The sequence below is a fragment of the Ursus americanus genome, chromosome 8 (genome assembly GCF_024610735.1).
Source record: "Ursus americanus isolate L20-20 chromosome 8, mUrsAme1.1.p, whole genome shotgun sequence".
In the NCBI taxonomy this organism is placed as follows: domain Eukaryota; kingdom Metazoa; phylum Chordata; class Mammalia; order Carnivora; family Ursidae; genus Ursus; species Ursus americanus.
In genome coordinates, this window is record NC_142134.1 from 19,095,846 (window position 1) to 19,120,693 (window position 24,848).

Here is a 24,848-nt window from a genome sequence, read left to right on the forward strand (position 1 = left end):
CGCGAAGCCCGTCCCCAGAGTTGAGTGACGCGAAGCTCCACTCACGTCCGAGGCCCGCCCAGGATTCTCCCACAGGCTCAGGCTCGCGCGCTCCCACTTAGGATTGGCGGATGAAGTCCAAGGCGTGTGTTGCTTGTGCAACTCCAGTAAGTGCCGGGTACCCGAAATTACCGCGTCATTAATTAAGTTCCGTGTTTCACGTGATTTACTGTTGTTCCTCATTCTTTAAGACAACCCTTAAACTGCTTGTGTTAAAAAACGAATTGTTTTTTATGTCCAGTTCACCACAGACTGGTACTATTGTAAAATGCAATAAAAATGTACATATTTCTCCCCTAATTGGTACCCCTTATATAGGTTGATCATGCATCCCAGTTTGTCCAGGACGGTGCCATTTTCCGTCTGTTGTCCTGGAGTGATTATTAATAACACTCCCTTTCACTCTAGAAACTTCCATACGGATGATAAATTATATGGTCACCGACCTTTATATGTAATTGTATTCATTACTCATGTATCCTTATAGAACTTCTTTCTTCACATAAATGTAAATTGTTATCCTTTCTTGCTTTCACAGAAGATAACACAACGTATCATTATTCCCCTTGATTTTCTTCACTTTTTTTGGAGATCTTGCCATGTATATCCAGAGAGCTTCCTCCTCATTTTTTTTTTTTTTAAGATTTTATTTATTTATTTGACAGAGACAGCGAGAGAGGGAACACAAGCAAGGGGAGTGTGAGAGGGAAAAGCAGGCTTCCCACTGAGCAGGGAGCCCGATGCCAGGCTCCATTCCAGGACCCTGGGATCATGACCTGAGCTGAAGGCAGACGCTTAAGGGCTGAGCCACCCAGGCACCCTAACCTCATTTTTTTTGAACTGGAGAGTATTGCATATAATAAAGGGATGGTCATAGTGTATTTAATCTTTACAGTGGGACACTTAAATTGTTTCTAATCAGTCAACCAGTGCTGCATAAAGAACTTCCTACCAACTATGTAGGAGTGCCATTTTCTACAGCCTTGCCTACAAAGCATGTCAAACTTGAATTTTGCCCTCATGGTATGTGTTAAATAAAATGTTCCCTCTATTGGGAAGGGGAAAGGAAAGAAGACTAGGACAAGGAAATTCTTTAAGAAAGTAATGTGGAGATTGCCTACATCAATTCTTTTTTTTTTTAATGATTTTTTTTATTATATTGTGTTAGTCACCATACAGTACATCCCCGGATTCCGTGCCTACATCAATTCTGATACCAATCCGCGACAAGAACTTAGGCACATGACCTGGCTTAGCAACAGTGAGCCTGGAGATTTGGTTTCCAGTTGGGCAGCCCTTTGCCTAAGAAAAATAAAAGGATGGGTTTAAAGGGTCAGTCAGTAGTCTCTACTACAATCTGTCCTTCTGATCACCTAAATACCTGTGTGTATCCTTCTTAGAGTAGAACACTCTTACCCCTAAAGCAGAGAGATCAGTTCCCTATTCAGTTTCTATACCAACTCAAAAAAGCGGGATGTCTGATGATTCACAAATCTCTCCATCAAATTGGGATATGTCTTTTCATGGCCCAGAGTCATACACTGTAAAACAAATTATCTGCCTCGTGCCCATACACATAATACAAAACAACTGTGGGACAGGAATAGGATAACCACAGTTAAAACTCAAAAGTAGAATGTGAGACCTATAGCAATTACTTCTCCATAGCAAAGGTGGGATCCCGGGGAAGAATTAGGAGTACCCACTACCCTTACAGGGTGTAAGTTCTTTTGGTTAGACCCTCGTTCTGCTCTTTGAGAGGATCCCCGTTGTCCGTTGTACTCTGGGTCCCAGTTTTGCCCTAGGAATACAAGTTAACTGGATGTTAGAGAGTATTCCCTCTTTGGAGGAATGCTTTTGGACTTGGATTGAGAGCTTTTGTAGGCCAGGTTTTTCAGTTTTATTTGGGTGGGTTTTTTTTTTTTTAATGTAATTTCATTGAATATTCAGTAAACTGACTGCTTCCAGACAGTTTCAGGTTCCAGTAACCACGCCTACAGTTGTTTCTAGAAATAGTTGTTAAATGTGGCCTATTTCCTGGCTTCCACACTCAAGCCTTTCTTAACATCTTCTTTTTAATGACGGCAGTCTTGAGGTTATCTGAAACAATAGGCTTAAGCGAGAAGGGAACTCTATTAATTTGATTTTTGCTTTGTTTGTCTTTGTTTTCTGTTGTTCTTTTGCCCGTTTGTGTTTGTCAAAAGCTCTTATTCTCCAGGCAAATCTTCTCTTCTGCTATTTAGGGGTACATAAGCCATTGGCTTTTTCAACTTAGTGAAGCCCAAGAATTACCACATGTTCTATTTGCTTTTCACCCTGACTTTGAGCTTTATTTGTAATACCTTGCTGAAAGCAAAAAGAAGCAGCCAAACACACAAACTGTCTCTTTCCATATACCTCCAGTAGAGCTACAAGCTAGGTGGGGAAGTTGTCTGCCTTCCTGGTTATTGTAACCAGCGATTTGACTAAACTTTTTGACAGGACGAGGCCTCCCTTTTCCAGACTGCTCAGGGGTAATCCTGCCCAATTTCTAAGAGAATCTACATATTTTTAGGTTTTACTTACAGCAGGGTGGAAACAGGCATGGTACTGGAAACTGATTCTCTCTTTTCAGTTGCTTAGCAGCAAGAAGTTAGCTAGGCTTGTTTGAATTAAGAAATCCTAATTCTGTTTTACTGTGCAGAACCTTAGGTCCCAGCCCCTACTTACTGAGTCAAAACTGTCATATTATCAAAATCCATCTAGTAATTCTTGCACATTAAAGTTTGGGTAGCACTGCTCTAGCTTAGATATCCACACCGCTAGATGAGTTCTTCTCCCTAGACTCTTGCCTATTAAAGCCATTTCCCTGGCCAGCAAACTCCCACTTTTATATAATCAGATATAAAAGCTGGCCTCTAACCCCTCACAATTTCCCTACAAATATGAGAGGAAGTCATCCTGGGGTCCTTTTCCTGGTGCATTTTCCACTCTGTGTCCCATGTGCCCAGGTCAAATATGCCTTGCCTTAGAATTAAAAAAAGGGCATAAGTGATTGCATGTATTCTGGGGCTTCTGAGCACCAATCTGTAGTCTACATTTATTCCACGTGTTGCTAGTGCTGTGTGACAGAATTATTCTGGAGTCATCTTGTGTGTTTCCTAGCCTAGACCCAGAATCAACTGTTTCTCCAAGAAGCCCTTGTTCCTTTAGTTCCTTTTAGGAATGATATTTACAGATAACAATCTGCATGCTAGCGATGTTCACTGCTACTGTCTTGTTCATTTTGGGACCTTTTCATAGGACAGGACTAGGAAATATATACATATTTTAAGGATAAAATAAGTCATGAGTTCATTTTGATATTTCAGATTCCAACATAGATGATTTTACTTAACCTCTTCTGTATTAAATCTGTATCTCCTTACTTCCACATCCAGAATCCTGGTTCACAAGTGCATAGGAGATTATAGAAGCAGAATATTCCAAAATTATTCATTTCATTCATTCTACATTGTACACACAACTTCAGAATAGCAGTAATAATAATACTAATACTACCATCCCCAATGTGATTCCTGAAGAATTCAACATTTTACTACTACTGCTCTCCCATTTCCTCTGTTCTGTATCTGTATTGCGAGCACATACAGCTGTGACAAACTATACTCTCTTTCTCCTAATCATTTAGTCTTGTTCTGTAAGTAGTACACATTTAATGCTCACCATCAGCTCTTATATTGTGACCTCTTAGTCATTTTAGTTGGCTAAAGCTAGTTCTTTAATAGGTTTCCCAGGAAGGACTCCTGGAAAACATAATTTTGAATGTTCTTGAGTGTTGGAAACATCCTGTGCCTTTTATGTTTGAAAATCAGTTTTGTTAGATATAATGATCCTTGACTCGCTTTTCTTGAGAATCTGAAGTATGGTGCTCCATTTTCTTATGACCTAAAGCATTGCTGAGAAATATGAGAGTTTAATTTTCTTTTCCTTATAGGTCACCTCGTCTTTTGCCTGGATGCCCCCCCCCCAATTTTTTTCTCTTTAACATCAAGTAATTTTAATAGACCATGTGCTGGTGTTGGTCATTCTGAGTCAGTATTCTTAGGTATAGAATATACCTTTCAATAGATAGTTTCAATTTTTTCAATAACATCTTTAATTATAAGTTTTGTTCTTGCTCCATTCCTTTGGTTTCTTTCCTCAGAAACTACTATTGTCTTTATGTTAGATCTTCTTTATCTTAATATTAGTTATCTTCCCTCAAAATCTTTTTATTTCTTCTTTCACATTTTTTATTTAATTTTCTTTTCATTCTATTTCTCTTAAGGCATTATCTGACACTTTTATTTACTCCTCGTTTCCATCTAGTTGAGTCTTCGTTCCTAAAATGATGTTTTTATTTCTAGTTCTTACCTGAGTTCTGCCACTCATTCTGGGTGTTTCTATTTCTTGTATTTTTCTGTCATGTCCTGTATCATTTTCTTTTCAGTTTAACTAGTGTGAAAAGTGTATTAAGGCTCATCTTCTTTTCAGTTTAACTGGTGATCACCTTCCCTTTTCTGACATTCACTATCATTTTTTCTTTAACAATATGTGAGGACAAGTTTCGGCCCTTTCCTCGTTTCTGGATACTTTAATCCCCCGCTGCCTCTATCATACCTCAGTAAATGCGACTTATAGAATATTTTTACTTACACATCCTCCACTTCTAGTTGAGACCTTGAGAATATATTGACATCTGCCCCCTCCACCCTTATCTAATTCCTTGCTTTCTCTGAGATAGGTTGGTACTTTGTTCCATTTCACTAAGTATTTGCTTTTCCCTTGCAGTATGTCTCTTCTATTTTAAGAATCCTTAAGTTAACACTTGGGCTATAATTCCCAGTTTCATTGTCATTATTCACTTACATTACTATATAAATTCAGACTAAATTATTCATCACAAATTCCCCTTCTCTTCATCTTCCCTGTCTTGACACGAGGTCTCTGTTCTGATCGTTTTGTTATTAGTGCTGACTCTTAAGTGATCCCTCAGAGGCTGTGCATGGGTAACATATTTGTGAATCTGTGCAAATTCACAAATATCTTTCCATCATCCTCATTGTTGAATGGGCTTTGGGCTGAGCTGCTGTCCTTTTCCCTCAGTGACCTGTGAAATGTTACTTCATTTCCAGGATTTCAATCGAGGAGTTGAATACCAGTGATTTCTCTCCCTCTCTTACCCTCCCTCTTCCCTCTCATCCTCCCTCCCTCTCTCCTTCTTTTCTCCATTCTTTTTCTTCTCTTTGAGAGACTGAATATGCAAACAGACAATGACAAGACCATATGTAAAAATAAAACTGACCCAGTCTTTAGCAACCAGTCCCTGTAATCAACTCACCATCTGCAGCAACGATCCCAGAAAGCGTTACAACTACTGTAGTTACCAGCCCAAAATGGCCAGCACTTATCAATCACTGACAGCTTCCCTAATTTTTCCCCAACCAGGGAAAGCCAAATACACCCCCCCCAACCAATAACATAGGATACCCCACTTCTGGGTTGCTGCTGACAGCTCCCCCATGCCAACAACCTCCAATCAGGGCATACCTGAATTCCCTTTTTGCACAATAAAGCTTTCCATTCCTCTGCCTGTCTTTGAGTATCTGTCAAACATAAATGATGGTGGCCCAAACCCCTTGCTATAGAAGCTCTAAGTAAATAGCCTTTGCTTGTCCTTATTTGGCTTTGTTTATTTCTGCACCTTTCTTCTCCTTCTCCCTCTCTTTTTCTTCTTCTTTTTCTTCTTCCTTCTCCTCCTCTTTCTCTTTCTCCTCACTCCTCCTCTCTCACCCCCACAGTCTCCTTTGTTCTTCTTGTTTTTCTTCTTTTTGTAAGTAACTTGTTAGTTCTTCCCACCTGGAAGTTTTTAAAAGATTTTTCTCTTTATAGGCATTTCCCTCACATATGTCTAGGTGTGTCTTTTCTCATTGTTATCACCTGGAACTCAGTGACCCCTTTCACTTGCAGATCTATCTTTAGGTCAGGGAAATTTTCTGTTATTATTTGTTTAATTATTACCTCTCTTTTATCTGTTCCTTTCTTTCCTTCCAGAACTCCAACAGTCATATATCAGGTCTTTTGGATGCATCTTCAAAGTGATGTGCCTTTTTCATCATAATTTCTCTTTATATTTTTTTGCTCCGTGTTTTGCAATATCTTTTACACTTTTCAGGCCGCTTAGCAGAATTCAGTCATTCTCCTTCAGCGTATCATCAGTGTTGTGTTTTTAAAATCATGATTTCCATTTGTTTACTTGTGTAAAAAATTTTATAGCTGCTTTATTTATAATAGCCTCAAATGAAAACAACCCAAATGCCTATCATAAGGAAAGTGAATGGAGAAACTGTGGCATATGTATTCAGTAGAATACTACTCAGCACTTAAAAGGAAAAAAAACTACAGGTATATGCAAGAATGTGAATGAATCTCAAAACATTATTCCGAGTGAAAGAAAAGACTTTAAAAAGTACATATAATAAGATTCCATCTATATGAAGTTCTAAGTCAAACAGAACTAATCTGTGATGACAGAAAATCAGAAATTACTTAGGGAGGGGGAAATGGGGAAAGATGGTAATTTACTGGGAAGTAGCAGGAAGTGATGAAAATATTCTACATGTTTACAGAGGTGAGGGTTACATGGGTGGTATGGTATGGATTTATCAAAGTTCATCATGCTGTACACTTAAGATCTGTGCATTTTATTGAATGTAAAATCTCAATTTAAAAGGAATAAAATGCTTTTTGTTCAATAGTCTTGTGTGTGTATTAAATTTAGTCTTCTTAAAGGCTCTTATTTATGTATTTATGTATTTATCTGTGGTTTAAGAAGTCTTCTGTCTTCTCTAGCAGTTTCGAAAGCTGGTGCTCTGTCAGCTTCATAGGAAGAGAAGTTTCAGTGCAACTGTCCTTCTTCCTTAAAGCTCCTCTTTGTCAACATGACCAGCAAGTCCTTTTTTTTTTTGAAAATTTATCTCATTTTATTATATTTTTAATTGAAGTATAATTAACATATGGCATTATGTTAGGTTCAGGTATACAATACAGTGATTCAACAATTCTACACATTACTCAGTGCTCATCATGATAAGTGCACTCTTAAACCCCATCACCTATTTCACCCATCCCCCACCCACCTCCCTTCTAGCAACCATCAGGTTGTTCTCTGTATAAAGTGTTTTGTTTGTATCTTTTTTCTTTGTTTTGTTTTTTAAATTCCACATATGAGTGAAGTCATATGCTATTTGTCTTTCTCTGTCTGACTTCTTTCACTTAGCATTATACCCTCTAGGTCCATCCATGTTGTTGCAGATGGCAAGATCTCATTCTTTTTTATGGCTGAGTAAGATTCCATTGCGTATATATATTCTACATCCTTATCCATTCATCCGTCATTGAACACTTGGGCTACTTCCACATGTTGTCTATTTTAAGTAATGCTTTAGTAAACATAGAGGTGCATTTATCTTTTTAAATTAGCATTTTTATTTTCTTTGGGTAAATACCCAGTAGTGGAATTACTAGGTCTTACGGTTAATTATATTTTTAATTTTTTGAGGAACATCTGTATTGTTTTCCACAGTGGCAGCACCAATTTGCATTCCCATCAACAGTGCATGAGGGTTCCTTTTTCTCCACATCCTCACCAACACTTGGTATTTCTTGTCTTTTTGATTTTAGCCATCTTGACCCGTATAAGGTAGTATCTCACTGTGGTTTTGATTTGCATTTCCCCGATGATTAGTGAGGTTGAGCATCTTTTCATGTGTTTCTTCACCATTTGTGTGTCTCAGAAGGTCCTCTAAGGAACAGTGCCAGGGCAGGTACTATCCTCTCACTTGAAGGACCGTGCATCTTCTCAGGCTATACTCTCTCCATTATCCAGTATGTTCTGATACTCTTCCCTTTTTCTCTATATCTAGACTCACTATAACTTGAAGCTTCATTCATGCTGTCTGGTGCCCACTGTGTCTGTCTGATCATTCCCAAGTATTCATGTTTCAATTTGGGTCATATAATTGAATTGGAAGTGGGAGAGAAGGGTGAAAGATATGTGATAGTCTGATTCATTTTTATAAACTAGCTGGCGTCCAAAACTTTGTGCCTTGTATTTAGTAAGCAATCAAAAAATATTTGTTACACTGAGTAAAGAACATAGTTGAGTAGATAAATAGACCTAGAAAATCCCAGCATCATTGAATGTGATGTTGTTTCCATCTAAATTCCCCTTGTCTGAAGGTGGCACTAAAATCAAGGAACATACAAATCCAAAGGTTGAGTAGGAACTAATGTTACTGAGGTAAAGAAGATGGTCCAAATCTGCCACCAACTGTGGGAACAACCAGAAGCAAATAGTGAATTCTGGGTTGTAAAGCAAGAGCTTTGAGACCTAGAAAGACAAGTAGGAACGGATGGGTTAAGAGAGTAAGTAGAGAGACGCCTGGGTGGCTTAGTTGATTAAGCATCTGCCTTTGGCTCAGGTCATGATCCCAGGGTCCTGGGATTGAGTCCTGCATCGGGCTCCTTGCTCAGCGGGGAGCCTGCTTCTTCCTCTGCCTGCAGCTCCCCCTGCTTTTGCTCTCTCTCTCTGACAAATAAATAAAATCTTTTTTTTTTAAAAAAGAGTAAGTAGAAGGACTATCTCAGGTAAAAACCATGATGAGCTCTGTGGTCCAACAATGGGTACCCCAGACCCTCTTAACAAAATAATACCTGGAGGGAGGACTTCCACCTTCTGCCTAGTACAGAGGCCGAAAAGAGCATTGTTCCCACCATCACAACAATAAGCTAGGCAAGTTACAAAATCATAACTTTTATTGAGCCAATCGGAGAGCTGAAGTCACAGGGCAACTGACTAGCCTGAATCCATGGAAAGATAAGCGCTTGTAAACAGGTGAGATGCAAGCACTGGGTCATCTGTGGCACAGCTTGTGAAGGAAAATGAAGCAGCCATTCAAACAGCAAAGAATTCTGCTACATGTTTAAATAAATTGCTAAAGATTGAGTACAGGCTTGCATGCTCATGGAACCCCATGGAAACCACAAAGATAAGGGGAGTTCACATCTACTCACTGGCTCTTCTCTAGGGAAGGTGTTTTATAATTAAAAGAAAAGAAAAGCTTTACCTAGTTTCTAGTCTCTCAAGAGGCGGAAGTTTTCTTCTTCTGTTAGGTGGAAGATGAGTACATTCCTTCAAACACATGAAACTCTGGGTCCAGGTCCAAATGAGCAAGGCCAAGAGAGGGCAAGCACTTCCCTCTCTGTGAGCCCTTCTTTCAAGTTCCTATATCCTGTCTCAAGATGTGCCTTTTTTCAGGATGACTGACATTGGAAATACTCACTTCCTTCAAGGGTAAAGCCCACTCCTAACTATAGGGATGGTTACACCCCTAGCAAGCCAAGTCCCCTCTTATCCACAGGGAATATGTTCTAATCCCTCTAGTGGATACCTGAAACTGCAGATAGTACCGAACTCTATACATTCTAAGCTTTTTCCTGTACATACATACTTATGATAAAGTTTAATTCATAAATTAGTCACAGTAAGAGATTAACAACAATAACTAAAAATAGAACAATTATAGCAATGCATTATAAATGAAGTTATATGAATGTGATCTCTCTCAAAATATTGTACTGTACTCACTTTCTTATGATAAAATGCCTACATAATGAGATAATGTGTGGTGAGTGACGTAGGCAGTGTGATTTAGTGTTAAGGTTAAGCTACTAGTGACCTTCTGGTGACATGTCAAGGAGCATCTGCTTCTAGACCAGAGTTGACTGCAGGTAACTGAAACCTCAGAAAGCGAAATCACAGTTCAGGGCGGGGGAGCTTGGAGGAACACTGTAGATCAAAGCATTACAGAGAATCCTCTACTTCTATCCCTTTTTTTTTTTTTTAAGATTTATTTATTTTAGAGAGAGAGCACGTGGGCATGTGAGCTTGTGGGAGCAGGGGGAGGGGCTGAGGGAGAAGGAGATAATCTCAAGCAGACTCCCTGTAGAGCACAACGACCAAGGAGAGGCTCAATCTCATCACCCTGAGACCGTGACCTGAGCCGAAGTCAAGAGTAGGATGCTTAACCCAACTGAGCCACCCAGGTGCCTCTACTCCTATCCTTTTAATTACAAAAACAAAAATAACTATTATAGAGACAAATCTTGTTGCCAGAGGAAAAATAATTGAACTCTGCCTGCCACCAGCAGATGATTTTAGTGGTTGATTTTAATTTTTAGGTGGTTTGACATTATTAATTCCATCATGTACCGTATGTGAAAAAATTTAGGGTATGTTCAAAGTGGTACTGACCTACATTCCTTATTAGAAACCACTGAGTGTCAGTGTATTTTGGAATTAAGGATAAATAATTTTTAAAATTTTTTTCTTTTATTTTTATTTTTATTTTTTTTAAAGATTTTATTTATTTATTTGACAGAGATAGAGACAGCCAGCGAGAGAGGGAACACAAGCAGGGGGAGTGGGAGAGGAAGAAGCAGGCTCATAGCAGAGGAGCCTGATGTGGGGCTCGATCCCATAACGCCGGGATCACGCCCTGAGCCCAAGGCAGATGCTTAACCGCTGTGCCACCCAGGCGCCCCTAAAATTTTTTTCTTTTAAAACCAACTTTGGCCACCTGGGTGGCTCAGTTGGTTAAGCATCTGCCTTCGCTGAGATCAAGACCCACATCAGGCTCCCTGCTCAGCGGGGAGTCTGCTTCTCCCTCTGCCTCTGTTGTTCCCCCTGCTTTTGCCCTCTTGCCCTCCCCCCAGATAAATAAACAAAAAATCTTCAAAAAAAACCCACCCCAACTTGAATGGAGTATAATCAACACATAATAAAATGCATCCACTTTAAGAATACCCAGTGAGTTTAGGCAATTGCATACCTTTATGCAACCACCACCACAATCAAGGTCAAAAACATCCCATCACTCTAGGAAGTTCCTTTCAACTCCTTTGGCCATAATCAAGCCCCATATTCAAACACATTCAATTTCTGCACTGGCATATATGGCTATTCACATTAAATGGTGTAAAGAATATTAATACGTTATGTTATATTGGGCCAGGTTTGTCTGCTGAGTTTGTTGTAAGCTTCATGAAACCCTTTAGTTTAAAAAATTTTGGATTTTGAAACTGTTGATAAGGGATTATAGATCTGTTATAAAAGAGTTATGCAATAATGGAAAAGAATGTGATAATTACACTTACATAGATGTATAAATTGGTTGCTTGTATAGAGACATCTGGGCTTATGACAAATGGACTCATGAACCTCTGCATAATCTTTTGGATACTAAGCTATTTTAAGAACATTTTATTAACTACTGTATAGTTTGTACCTAATGGTATACCTGGAACATAATAGGTACCCCATAATACATTTCGTTTTGTCTATTGATAATTCTACTCAACTCATACTTCTTTCATACCACCATCTTTTTTGTTAACTAAAAACTTTTTTTTTTTAATCTTCAGTAGGATCTATGCCCAACATGGGGCTTGAACTCATGACCCTGAGATTAAAAGTCACGTGCTCTATCAACTGAGCCAGCCAGGTGCCCCTATACCACTATCTTTTCATTTTCTGTACTGATATTTTCCTCAGAAACTCCTTTATTTATTTAGAAAGCTCTAATTTTTCTGCCTGTTTATTGTCTATCATTTCCTCTAGAACTGTGCTATCCAGTATATACAGTATATACATATGTATATCTCCAGTATATATATCATCAGCCACACATGGCTATTTAAATTTAAATTAAGGATAACTAAATAAAATGGAAAAGTCAGTTTCTTAGCTGCAGTAGCCACATTTCAGTGGTCTGATAGCCACTTGTGGGCTATGTCTACTATATCAGACTTTGTGGTTACAGAGCAGTTCCACCACTGGGGAAAGTTCTATTGGATAGAGCTGCTTCATCTTGTTTGCTACTTTATTCCCAGTGCCTTTCATAGTGCTTGGGATCCAGTGGATGAGCAACAAATACTTGCCGAGTAAACGTTTTCAGTTTATCTGTAAAAGCCTTCAGGCAAATATAAAGCAAAGATTCTTTTTTGAAATAGAAATGTTTGAATAACAGTGACTCTTACGTGCTAAAGGCTTTCTTTGAAAAGGTAAAAGATGAGGTTACATTTTACTCTGTATCATAGCTTTGAATATTAATGGTTTTTGGTCATTGAGCATTTACCAAATGCCAGGCACTGTTCAAATTGTTTTATGTGTATTTTCTCAGTAATTTTCGCAACAACCTTATGATGTCTACACTATTCTCAATTGACAGATAAGGAAACTGAGACAGAGGTGGAAAGTAACTTGCCCAAGATCATGCAGCTACTAAGTGGCAGGGCCAGAATTTGGACCCAGGTAGTCCACCTCCAGAGGCTAAGCAATCAACCCCAACACTGAGCTCTTTGTGATTGATTGATTGATTGATTGATTGTCAGAGAGGGAGAGATGGGTGGGGAGGGATGGGAGGGATGGGAGGAGGGAGAGGGAGAGGGAGGAGAGAGAGAGAGGGAGAGAGAGAATCTTAAGCAGGCTCCATGCCCGGCAGGGAGACTGAGGTGGGGCTCAGTCTCACAACCCTGAGATCACGAGCTGAGCCAAAATTGAGTCAGGTTATTAACCGACTGAGCCACCCAGATGCCCTCTTTATTATTAGTTTTTTAAAGATGTTATTTATTTATTTATTTATTTATTTATTTATTTATTTATTTATTTATTTATTTATGAGAGAGCAGGAGCAGGGAGGGGGCAAAGGGAGTGGGAGAAGCAGACTCCCTGCTGAGCAGGGAGAGGGAACCCAACAAGGCGCTCCATCCCAGAACCCTGGGATCATGACCTGAGCTGAAGGCAGACACTTTTTTTTTTAAATGATTTTTTATTATATTATGTTAGTCACCATACAGTACATCCCCGGTTTCCGATATAAAGTTCGATGACTCATTAGTTGCGTATAACACCCAGTGCACCATGCAATACGTGCCCTCCTTACTACCCATCACCGGTCTATCCCATTCCCCCACCCCACCCCCCTCCCCTCTGAGGCCCTCAGTTTGTTTCTCATAGTCCATAGTCTCTCATGTTTCATTCCCCCTTCTGATTACCCCCCCTTTCTTTATCCCTTTCTTCCCCTACCGGTCATCCTATTTCTTATGTTCCATAGATGAGAGAAATCATATGATATTTGTCTTTCTCTGCTTGACTGATTTCACTTAGCATTATCTCCTCCAGTGCCGTCCATGTTGCAGCAAATGTTGAGAATTCGTTCTTTCTGATAGCTGAGTAGTATTCCATTGTATATATGGACCACAACTTCTTAATCCAGTCATCTGTTGAAGGGCATCTCGGCTCCTTCCACAATTTAGCTATTGTGGACAATGCTGCTATGAACATTAGGGTGCATATGGCCCTTCTCTTCACTACGTCTGTATCTTTGGGGTAAACACCCAATAGTGCAATGGCTGGGGGATCATAGTGTAGCTCAATTTTTACCTTTTTAGGGGACCTCCACACTGTTTTCCAGAGTGGCTGTACCAACTTGCATTCCCACCAACAATGTAGGAGGGATCCCCTTTCTCCACATCCTCTCCAACAATTGTTGTTTCTTGGAAGGCAGACACTTAACTGACTGAGCCACCCACGTGTCCCTTTATGATTATTTTTAATAAGAACCATTTAGTCTCTTCTTTTCAGTATTCAAACCTCTATTTTCTTTTTCCTTGTTTAATTACATTTAGCTAGGACACCTAGAAAACGTTAAATAATAGCTGCTATAGTTCTCCATCCTTGCCGGGTCCCTGACTTTAATGTGAATGCTTCCCTCATTTCACCCTAAGGTCTGATGTTACTGTTGTTTTCTGATGATTATCTTGATCCATTTAAAGAATGTTCTTTTATTTCTAGTTTACCATGAATTTTTAAATTTCAGACATGGCTGTTGAATGTTATACAATGCATCCTTAGAGAATATCATTTGGCTTTTCTCCTTTAATAAATAACCTGAGATTTCTTAGTGTTAAACCACCATTCTTGGAATAAACCATATTTTGTCATGGTATGAATTCTTCTTATTACCACACCACTGTTTCTGATATTTTAATACTCAGTTTTCTTTGCAACAAAGTCATAGAACAGAAGAATTCCTCTCTTTTTTTGGGTATTGTTTGTCTTGGGTTTTGATATTAGGGTTATGCTAGCCTTGTGGAATAAACTGAGAAATTTTCTCCCTTTTGGGGATAGTTTCCCTAGAATTCAGCCAGGGTTTGATACTCCACCCCAACTCCCTTCTTCCTTCTAGAGGTGTCCACTAGCTCTCAAGGCTCCTCATAAACTGGACTCACCTACTGATTCCCACCAAAGCCTGTGTATCTTTCAATTTTCTCCCTTTCCTTGCACAGGCCACAGACCCTCCGGCTTCCAAGCCTTTTCTAATTTAATGCCACTTGCCTTGCCATTGAGTTTGCCATGGGAGATATGGGTGGTGTTGATTTTTGCAGAACAGAACTAACATTTGAGGTGGGAACTGTGTAGCTCCTTGACACCTCTCACTTCACTTAACCCTCAAAATCCTGGGATTTTTACTTTTTAGATGGGAAAAAACTTGATAAAGGGCTATACACTAATGTGTGAGGTGCCAGAATTTAAAACGGGGACTGCTTGATTCCAAAGCCATTGCTTCCACTACAGCAGAAGTCTCACCTGGTCCATTATGGTTCTTGGCCACAGTCTCTCACGTTGACTTGTTTGTCCTCCGTGCTCCGTTGGCAGTTATAGACTGTACTACACCATTTGACACTGCCCTCTTTTGTATTTTTTGTTTCGTCTGTGTAGTTCTTGTCTCACACAGCCGTTAACTGACTCCACATTTGGCTATCTTTTCTTATTTTATAATAAAGGGCAGCGGGGAAAACAAAAGAAGGAAAAGGTGACTAAATGCAAATAATTTTGATTGTGTTAGTCTTAGCTACAAATTGCAAAAAGTCCCTTTCAAAATAAGTTTAACTCTACGTAGTCTCTCCGGGACTTTTTAGCGATCCCTGCAAAATTAATGCCTAAAAACAAAGAGGGCGTTTGTGAATATTGATTACCCAAGCACATCAAACATTGGCAGTTTGCTGGAAGTCGCACCTACAGCACTAACTTCCTAACGAGGAAAACCAGAAGATGAAGCACTCTCTCTCAACTGCAGGCGCAACCCGGTTTTCCCCCTCCCAGCTTCGGCCAGATGGAACTTTCCCTGCGAAAGCTTTGACGGAGCGCCCGCTAAGAGTCACGTGGAGCTGGAGCGTACTCCCGCGCCTTGCGGAATGACGCGAGGCTCGGGTTGCCAAGGGGAGGGGCAAGGCGCCGCGGAAGGGGCGGGGCGAAGGAAGCCAGCCGGGAAGGCGGGGCCTGTGGAGGAGAGGGGCGGGCGGAGAGGGGCGCGCGGGCGGGGAGGGCCCAGCGTATTATGGGATGCGGCGGTGGAATGGCGCTGGGCGCGTGATTTTGAACAAACCCGGGTCTGTGTCTCGGAGGCGCCGCCGCCGCCGCTGCTGCTGGGAGCCCAGGGAGCGCGGCGAGAGGAGCAGGCGGCGGCGCCGCCGGCTTTGGTGAGTGTCACCCCCGGGGGTGGGGACATCTGGGCGGGCAGGCGGGAAGGGGACGCTGGCCCCCGCTGCGGGTAGTGGAGCGGGCGGAGGGCGCCGGACCGCCCCCTCTGGGAGCCCAGGCTAGTGGGTCGTGGCGGAGAGCGGGAACCTGCGGGCTGGGGGCCGCCGCGCCTCTTCCTCGGGCCGCAGGGGGCGGGAGGATCCTCCGGGCTCGGCCTCTTCCCTCCGGCACCCGGGAAGGCGGCTGTCACCCGGCAGGGCCGGAGCTGGGCCGGCCGCCCGCCCTTCCCGGCAGTCTGGAGGAAGGGTTCCGGCGGCTGTTGACACGCACCTTGCGTGGCCGGAGAAGCCGACTATGTCGGCCCTGGGTTTCTGGGAACCGGTTTTGCTGCTGTGTCATTTTGTACCAGCCCCTCCTTTCCTTGCTGCCCGCCGCCCCGTTCTTCCTACGCCCCTTTGTATGATCTTTTCTTCGTGTGTGTCCGTTTTCCTCGCGAAGCCCACCATCTAAATGTCATAATGTCCCCGAGGTGCACGGGGAAAGGGAGCGGGCCGGGACTTAGCTTGGCCAAGCAACGGTAAACACCAAGCAGAGTGCGGATGGATGGTTGGGGGGGGGGATAAAGTTTAAAGATGAAGAAACAGGGAAGACTTGAGACTCTCAGGCTGGAGCAGGCTGCGTAGATAAAGAGCGTTTGGGCTGGGTGGTAGATAGCACTTGTTTAAAGCCTGAATCTACTGGCTTTTATATGGAGTTGTCATTCAAGAAAGGTAAGGAAATGAAATGGCTTTTTCAACTTCCACCTCACTCTTCGTAGACTAACTTTTAAAAAAGGCAGTAGAGCGACCCTGTTTTCAACCTTAATTTGATCATTCCAGGTGGGTCTTTCAGAGTTTATATTGTAGTTCAGTGGTGGATTTAGAATTCAGCATTTGAATGCGCGATTACCAAAGCTTTCTGAAATTAACAAAGAAAACCAATTTGGGTTTTGTTTTTTAATTCTGGTCTTGTCGCAAGCCTTGAAGCTTATGGTTTTGTGTTATTTCTTAGATGATTTTAAAAATGCTTATATTCTTTTTTAGTTATTAAACCGCATAATGAGAGTAGCTGGTGGGAAAGATGGGTAATTGAGGTCTTGTTCTAAAGCAAGCTATTTATTTTGTCTGTATCGCACAAATATATCTGTAGTGGATTTTTTTTCATTAGGTGACAGATCTTAAAAACATTTGGTAAATAATTTTAGTTTAGAGGTATATTTTCTGTATGTTAGAAATTGTTCATTCATGAGTAGGATCAATACATTTTAAGCCTATTTGGGCTTTGACATCTTAAACCAATGACAAATTGGAAGTCACAGTGTTCAGGGACAGAAATGATCAGGTGAAATTAAGTGAAGAGGAAAATAGTTTAGAACTTTATTTTAAAAATCTAGTTTTGACCACATTGTCAGCATGAGGCTCAGTGCCTGTAATTTACAATGTGTCAGAGATCAGACATGCATATGGAAATGGGTCGTTCTGTCAAAGTAGTGCTGACAGTGGAGAAAAACGTCAGAGTTGGTGAATGACATTAAAGGTCTTTATCATGTTTTTAGTATCTGAAATGAGCAGAGTGAATAAAACGCATTCCATCATCCGTCTCAAGTTGCTTTTCTAAAAATGAAAGAATTTGGATTCTTTATTGTCCTTACGCCGCCTTCCGTGTGGCTTTTGCTCTTCAAAACAAAAATATGCCGGACTTGGGACTCGGCAGGTAGAGCGACTTCCTTTCGCTAGCTGCCGGGCCCGTAGGAGCACCATTTTTCGCTGTGGGGTGAAAGGTCTCGGCGTGGGCTGTGTGCGCGTTTGTATCTCCCTGTGCATTTGAAGGTTGGCGGGGCGGGCGGGAGGTTTCCCCGGATATGTGGGTGTGCGCCTCTCCGGAGGGGAGGGCCGGGGAGGGGAGGAGGAGGAAGGGGGAGGTTACTGGCGGCGGCGGCGGCGGCGGCGGCCCGGGCTCGGGCTGTCGGGGAAGCTGCTGAGCTGTGATGGTGATGACGAGGTGAAAATGGCGGATCTTTCGAAATACAATCCCGGCCCCTGACATACCAGAGGCGGCGGCAGCGGCGGCGTCGCCACCCGGGCTCCCTCCCCGGTCCCCCGACCCCCCGTAGCGCTCCAGTTCGGGCAAACTGGGAAAGGAAGCGGCTGGCCGGAGCTACCGTGCACAGGCAAAACAAGCACCGCCCGGGCTCGGAATTGCCCGGGACCTTCTGGAGCCCCCACCTCGGAGCCGGAGGGAGGAGAAAGCAGCAGCCGCTGGAGGTAGAGGAGAAGGGGGTATCCGAGGGCTTCTCAGCACTGAGATCTCTTTTATTTAGGGGGCTGGTGGGGAGGGGAGGAATTGCGTTGTGGATCAAGGAATGACTAGTCCAGAGTGCAAAGAATCAGTAGCCTCCTAATGACATCAACATTATTCTATGAGTGTTCAGAGGGCTCGAGTTTGCTTTTATACCTAAGGCTGCTGCTGAGGCCTAGAGGAACCGCTAGCACTTACCATGATTTCCTGACTTAATATTTAAAACATCCACTGTGGCGGGTGTTGGTTTGATGATGTTCAGTTTATAGGGTTGTATGTTTCTTTAGAGAGGCAGAGCTTAGGCATTTTTTCTGCCTTTAAGCTCTGTGTCTTAGATCATAGTCTGTAACTTGTTGGGGTGTGGATGCTCACATTTTTTGAGCATATGGACCAGTTTTGTAACGTTTAAAAATGTTTTCTTTTTCCTTTATGGCTCTGTCATCCATAGAGTGACCCGTTTGCCCCTGCCGTTTGGTAAATAACAATTGAGATACTGTCAGTCATATTTTATATCCATGTTATTCCCTGCCCCCCCAATCCATCTCATGAATTTGGAGACTAAAGTTATGGAATATTTTACACTATGTGGACTTAATAATCCAAGTGAAATACAGCTTGGGAGCTCTATTTTGGCTCAAGTTTTACCTTCATTGTTAAGGAAGTTGTGATGGCTTGATGTTTGCACTTGATGTGAGGACACTAAGTTAATAGACATGAATTGAGACCTCTGTTTTATTGTGAATACTGGACTTGTGAGCTCTTTGTTTAAAGAGCTGGAGCATTGGATTGATTGACTTTATGACCATAGTTTATGGCCATAGTTTAATTTTGTTTGGTTACCTAAAGATCGATGTATGTTTTAGATGTGCTACAGATCCCTCAGGAGGTCTGTCTGCTTGCATACAACAGTAGTGTTACTGAAAAGTTACATGTGAGTCAAATTTTTATACATTAATTTGGGGCCCTCTGGTTTTTTCCAGCTTTTGTAGCGGAAGGTTGGGTCAGTGACATTGAGTATTTGAGCCTGAACAGAGAGTTGAATATTTAAGAAATGCTCACTGGTAATGTTTATGATTAGCAGTAATTTCCCTTATCCATGTTTCCTACAAAGAGATGATGTCATAGAATGACATACAATATCATACATTATGTATTTTATTCAGAGGAGAAATATTTTGTGTATATGTATGTATATAGCGTAGACATTTGGCTTTCACTTATTAGAAGAATAAGGGACCAAAAAAATTTTAGGGGAAGTAACTGCGGAGGTACTCAGAAGATTTAGTTAATGAGTATTTGTTAAACATTTGTCTGATGTTCTTGTATTATCCAGTAGGGATTTGGTTCTGTTTTTTCTTACAGCTTTTATGTTGCAATTATTTGGTACATGTCAACTAGCTTCTAAGTTAGTAGTAAAACTCAGAATTTAAAAAGTAATTAAAATAGAGTAAAATTCTTTTATCATTGGCTTTTTCTTTTAATCACAGAGGACTATTATCTTTCTTTGTAATTTTTTGTGATTGTCTTTAATGGCCAGTTTTCAGATTGTTATGGTTAGAACAATTGTCTCTTAATAATTAGAAGTGTATTAGAAAGAAATGAAGGAAGAGTTATGACACCAGAGATAGTCTAGCATCTTTTTGGGGGAAGAGGAGCATTATAGATTTTCAGTATTCATTTCAAGTGTTACTATTGGATATTTCTTATGTGTCACATACTGTGCTAGGGATAGGGCATACCTCAGTATCATTGCCTCAGGACACTTTCAGTTTAGGAATCATTGGGAGGTAAAGTTGGAAGGATGGATTGGGTAGAGTTTTAATGCAGAAGGCCTTGAGAGTTACAGAAAATTTTTAAATAGAGTGACAGTCACAGAGATTTTTAAATAGAGTGACAGTCACAGAGTTAAATTCTGTGGCTATTAACGGAGAATGTGTTGTAGGTTAGAGGAGATAGAGGTAAAAGTACCATACCAGGTTTCACACTTTGGAGATTTGGAAATTCTTGGTTGCAGTGGGAAGGAGACATTGTAAAGGTGTAATCTGCATGGTATATGCCAGATTGATAGTTCTATGGAGAGACATCAAAGATGACAAGATCTTAAGCCCTGTTGTTTGATAGAATATCGAATGCCATAAAAAGCTAATTTAGATGGAGAAAGAGGAAAAGAATTTTCATTTGAGTTCTAGTGTGCAACATAACTATTTTCATAGTAACCCTGCAAGTAAACGGAGGCTTAGCGAGATTACTGTTTAGGGTTATGTGATAAACAACTAGAAGAGCCAGCGTTTGGAAATGGGTCTTATTTGAATCCCCATGTTTTGTCCACCATGTTAGTCTTAAGCATGAATTATATATACATATATATATATATATATATATATATATATATATATATATATATATGTATATGTATATAGTCCCCCCTTTAAAAGGGGAAAAATATTGTGAGTCCTTATATTGGCCTAAATAGTCTTATTAAAATATTTAATTTTTAGATGTATATAAATATAAATTGCTTATGTTTATTGCTCTTATGTAAGTATAGACCACAAGTAGATTTTTAAATGAAATAGTAACAAAACTATAAAGCCAGTAAAACAAATTAAATTTAGGGTAATGGATGATGTTGTTTTGCTGAAACAAACTCTTTGCATAGTAAATGTACTATTGCCTGCCTTGGCAAGGTGTTCAGTTTTCTATATACTATATATCCTGTGATAATCCCAATTCCTACACCACTTTTGTTGCATTTGAATGCTGCAAAGCTTTCCTCCTTAAATCACAGATGGTTTGGCTTTCACTTGGCATAAATATATCATTTACCTTATAAGACCCTTCTGTGCTTTTTTTTTTTTTAGCCCACCCTGCTTCTAGTACCATTGATTATGGATATGAGGTAGTTATTCAGATGATCCAGAATACACTGTTTAAAACATATTATCAAAATGAAAATACAAATTTTTTGAGTCCTCCTCAGGACTCATGGCTAATAGTCCAGTGCTCCCAGTTTAGTTTGAGAAATGTGGTTATGTACTATATTTTTGAGTTGTCAACGTTTGCTTTTAGAAATCAGAGCTAAAATCCAAATGGTGTAGTTAACCAGTTTGTTTGGTGGTAAGTTCTAGGTACAAAAGTATAGTTTTTAAACACTCAGATATTTTTTGTCTAATCTGACAAATTACTCACTCATCTGTAATATGGTGATAGGTCACCACTTCATAATGTTATATGCAAGAATGAAACACTTGGGGAAAAAAAGAGAACAAAAACATTTGTTCACCCTGGTTGTTCTTCACATGTAATTAAGAAAGTAACAGTGTTTTAGCACTGATAATATTCCATGTGGAAGTCTTAAGAGATTTAAAGGCATAGAGCATTTGCCATTTCTATCTTACATTATTTTTTATTTTATATTTATTTATTTTAATCACTGTTCTAAGTCAGACCCTCCATTTGTCTCTGTCTTGAACTAATTACTGTAATAGCCTTCTAAGAAACTGGTCTCTGCCTCCAGTCTAATAAAACACTGAGGTGAAGTTAATCCTCTCAAAGTATGACTGTGATCATGCCATTCTTCTATTGATTTGTAAGCTTTCTCAGGGCAAGGTCTTTGGTTAATTACCCATAATGCCCTTCACAAAGTTGGGAAGTAATAAGTATTTGTTAATTAAATGACTGATAAAAATTATAAACTAGTTAAAAATTAAGGGAACCTTGTCGATATAAGATGGAATGTAATTGCAAAGAGTATTGGTTAGAAACTAATTTTGAGTACTTAAAAACTTATTTGAAAAGGAGTTTCTCAGTTTGTGCCTTGTGAGTTTATTTTATTTGAAGTTGTTGTGAAGTCTCAGAGCATTATATAAACCTGTCTTACTCAAAGAGACAAACCAAAGTTATCATGGTAAATAATGCTTGGATTGATAAATAATGCTAGAATTTCAGATGATATCCCTTCCCCCGAACTCGAAATTCTTCGAGTTTGTATTGAGAGGTTACTATTTGGCAGCTCTGTTCTAGGCATTGGAGATAGGGGATCTAGTGATGAAGACAGACAAGTCCCAGTCCTTGCGGAGTTTGCATTCTGAAGAAGTAGGGCAGGAAGAATCAGACTATAAACAAAGATACTTTCTGATTGTGATAGATGCTGTGATGGAAATACCAGGGTAATGTGATAAAATGCTTAGGGCAGTGGAGATGAGAGTGGGGGTGCTATTTTAGGTAGATCTTAAAATGAAATACAGTTGAGACAAATATAGAAATCATTAGATTTTCTGAAATCAGTGAATCTTTTTTTTTTTTAAAGATTTTATTTATTTATTCGAGAGAGATAGAGACAGCCAGCGAGAGAGGGAACACAAGCAGGGGGAGTGGGAGAGGAAGAAGCAGGCTCATAGCGGAAGAGCCTGATGTGGGGCTCAATCCCATAACGCCAGGATCACGCCCTGAGCCGAAGGCAGACACTTAACCACTGTGCCACCCAGGTGCCCCTGAAATCAGTGAATCTTTAACACTCAGTAGACTTGAACCCTTCCACCATGTTCAACTGTGAGAAGGAAAAACTCAATGTATTGATTTCCAGAATCATACTTTGCCTTTAGAACTTTGTTTTAGGAGCAAAAAATATTGGAGGCATGGGGAATATGTTGTATGTTCTGTCTTCTTTCCTACCATACCTGGCCAGGTAATCCTTGTAAAGATGAGGTGAAGTAAAGCTCCTCAGTCCTACTGCCTTGTGAAAATCCTCTCTTTTCTTGGAGTGGTCCTCAACACAGTGATGATGAGGTTGCATGTGCTAGTACATATCTTCCATTCCTAAGGGATAAAATTAGAGTGATGATTCATGTAGCTGCATGGCCAAACCCTTTCCTGCCATGCCCACAGCTCCTTTTGAGAGTTTCTTTTAGCACAGGCCATCATGCCTTGCATGTGACCCTGATTGAAACAGATATAGATGTCTAATCGTAGAGCAGTTATCATAGTCTGCTCAGTGGCTTTGAGGTGTGCTGGCTCCAGAATTCTGCACAGCCCGACACTACGTAGAGACTGGCCAAACTGATCAGATCTTTTCTTCTTAGAAGTTTGAACTGTACTCCTAGTTCAAGGGAGACTCTAATCCTGTAATTCCTTGTCTTTTTTAACAGGACAATTAAAAAGACACGTTTTTCTGAATAGCAAGCTTCAAAATATATGAAGAAAAAAAAAGCACAGATGGAGAGAAATAGACAAATCCACAATCATATTTAGAGGTTTTTAACAGCCTTTCTCAGTAATTGATAGAAGAAAATGTAATAATATAGAAGATATGAGCTACACTATCAACCAACTTGATGTAATCGACATTTGTAGAATACTACCCTCAGCAACTGTAGAATACATGTTCTTTTCAGGTGCACATGCAGTGTTCACCAAGATAGACCACATACTAAGCCATAAAACAAGTCTCAAATTTCAAATGGTGGAAATGTTGTAGAATATTACATTCTTTGACAATAATAGGAGTAAATTAGAAATCAGTAATAAGATAGAAAATCCCCAAATAGCACACTTCTTTATTTTTCTGTGTGTCAAAGACAAAAATCACAAGGGATATTAGAAAACATTTGAAATGAATGATAATAAATTAAAAATAAAATGACATTAGTAGAATGCAGCTGGAGGTTTGGGACAAATTTTTAATGTTAAGTATTTATTTTAGGAAAGAAAAAAGATTTAAAATCAATTATCTAAACTGAGGGTTTTAGACATACTTTTTTTCTGGGGAGAGCCAGATAGCAAATATTTTAGGCTTTGGAGACCATGTAAATCTGGTCTGTGTTTATGTGTATACTTTTTTCCCTCAGCTATTTAAAAATGTAAAAACCATTCTTAGCTGGAGAGCAATAAACAGACTATCAACCTGATTTGGTCTGTGGACTATAGTTTACTAAACCCTGATCTGTGCTTCCATCTTAAGCCTCTAGAAGAACAAATTAAACCTAAAGCAAGCAGAAGGAAGGAGATAAGAGTCAATTAAATAAAAAATGGAGAAAGAATTGAGAAAATCAGTGAAGCCAAAGTGGTTCTTTGAAAAGATCAATAAAATTGATAAATCTCCAGGCAAACTGATGGAAAAAGGAGAGTACAAGTTACAAAATGAGGAATGAAGAGTTGACATTAATACAGACATTAATATAAAAGAATATTATGTATAACTTAATGCTAACAAATTTGGCAACTTAGAGGAAATAGACAAATTCCTTGGAGAACACAGACTGTCAAATATCAAAGGTTGCTGAATAACCCGAACAACTCTACCTCTATTAAAGAAATTAAATTTATAGGTTAAAAAACAGAAAGCTTTATGTCTAGATGGCTTCGTTGGTGAGTTCTGACAAACATTTCAGGAAGAAATAGTAACAATTCTATGTTGGCTTTTCCTGAAAATTGAGGAGGAAACAACATGCCCCAACACATTTTATTAGGCTAGCATTATCCCCAGACAGCCACTATAAGAAAAAGAACTACACACAAATATCCTTCGTGAGTGTGGACAAAAATGCTTAACAAAATATTAGGCAATAGAATTCAGGAATATATACAAAGTATAATAATTACATCATGACTAAGTAGGGCTTATTTCAGGAATGCAAAATTGGCTTAATAAGAAATCAATATAATTCAAAGGCTAAAAGAGAAAAGCCGTGTGATTATCTCAATAGTTGCAGAAAAAGCATATGATAGAAATATGCATTTATGATTGGGGAAAAAACCCACCCAACTTTGCAAATTAGAATATAAGTAAGCTTCCTCAACCCGGTAAAGGGAATTTTTGAAAAACCCACAGCTATCAAGTAAGATTGGG

The 24,848-nt window shown here is 39.9% G+C and overlaps 1 protein-coding gene across 6 annotated transcripts in view; it reads left to right on the forward strand.

The window, feature by feature from the left end:
• Positions 1-15,514: 15,514 nt before the first annotated feature.
• The window catches only part of LIN54 (lin-54 DREAM MuvB core complex component), a 65,692-nt gene continuing 56,358 nt past the window's right edge, over positions 15,515-24,848 (forward strand). For 3 of the 6 annotated variants that reach the window (XM_045790633.2, XM_045790665.2, XM_045790658.2), the window contains exon 1: positions 15,515-15,663. The gene's annotated coding sequence lies outside the window, so the exon portion shown is untranslated. Of the gene's footprint in view, positions 15,664-17,670; positions 17,968-24,848 lie in introns of those variants that run through there. The other 3 variants (XM_045790673.2, XM_045790643.2, XM_045790679.2) reach the window with 3 other exon arrangements.